Raw genomic sequence first — 963 nt, 5'->3', positions numbered from 1 at the left:
ACAAAGAAGTGTTGAAATCTGCTTCTAGTATTGTGTTGCTATCAATGTTTTTCTATAAGTCAATTAGAAGTAGTTTTTAAGTATTTTGCTGGTCTGTCATTAGGATCATATACATTGAGGAGGGTGAGTTCTTTCTGATGTACATATCCCATGACCACTAAGAAATGACCTTCACTGTCTCTGATAACCTTTAGCCTGAAGTCCATGTGGTCTGATACTAGTATGGCCACTCCAGCTTTGTGGAGGTGATATTTTCTTGAAAACTTGTTTCCCAGACTTTTACTTTTAGCCCATGGGTGATTTGATTGTTCAGATGTGTTTCCTGCAGGCAGCAGAATGAATGTTGGTTTCAGTTTTCTAATTCATCTTCCCATTCTGTGCCTCTGAATTGGCACATTTAGTCCATTGACATTGAGAGAGATTTTTGTGATGGGGATTTGTGCTCTCTTTATGTATAATTTTTGTACTTGTGGGGATTGTCTTAGCTTAAAGTAGACCTGTTCATTCTTCTTGCAACAAAAATATGGAATGCTTTACAAGTTTGCATATCATTTCTGTGCAAGGACCATGCTCATCATTTTACCATTTCAATTTTAGTATATGTGTTAAACTTAGTAGGAGTTAATTTTTCCATATTTTTCTCTTCTTATTACTTTGAGTGTTGTCCTTCCTCACTCCTATGGCAGACAATGATTCCTAATCAAGGAATGTATTTCAAAGCAGCATAAATAAATAGATTTAGAAATTTAATGTCCCAGAAAGAAAAATATGGTTTTTACCATATTATCTTTTACCATACCCTAGGCATCAGTTTTACAGAATAATTCTTTTGGAAGATGGGATATGAGTTTGTTTAATGTCGTTCCCTGAAACCTTAATTAAGACCATTAAACTAGAGCCTTTTGCTGTTCTCGCCTCAGTCCCGTGTACATCTCCAGGAAAAGGCGGATGGTGTTGTCTGCA

General features: G+C 36.0%; 1 pseudogene; it reads right to left on the bottom strand.

Annotated features, from left to right (window-relative positions):
• Window positions 1-517: 517 nt before the first annotated feature.
• Window positions 518-611, bottom strand: LOC130037181 (uncharacterized; annotated as a pseudogene).
• Window positions 612-963: the final 352 nt, after the last annotated feature.

Source organism: Sorex fumeus, unplaced genomic scaffold (genome assembly GCF_029834395.1).
Source record: "Sorex fumeus unplaced genomic scaffold, SorFum_2.1 ptg000070l, whole genome shotgun sequence".
Lineage (NCBI taxonomy): Eukaryota > Metazoa > Chordata > Mammalia > Eulipotyphla > Soricidae > Sorex > Sorex fumeus.
This window is presented reverse-complemented; position numbering and strand designations above follow the sequence as displayed.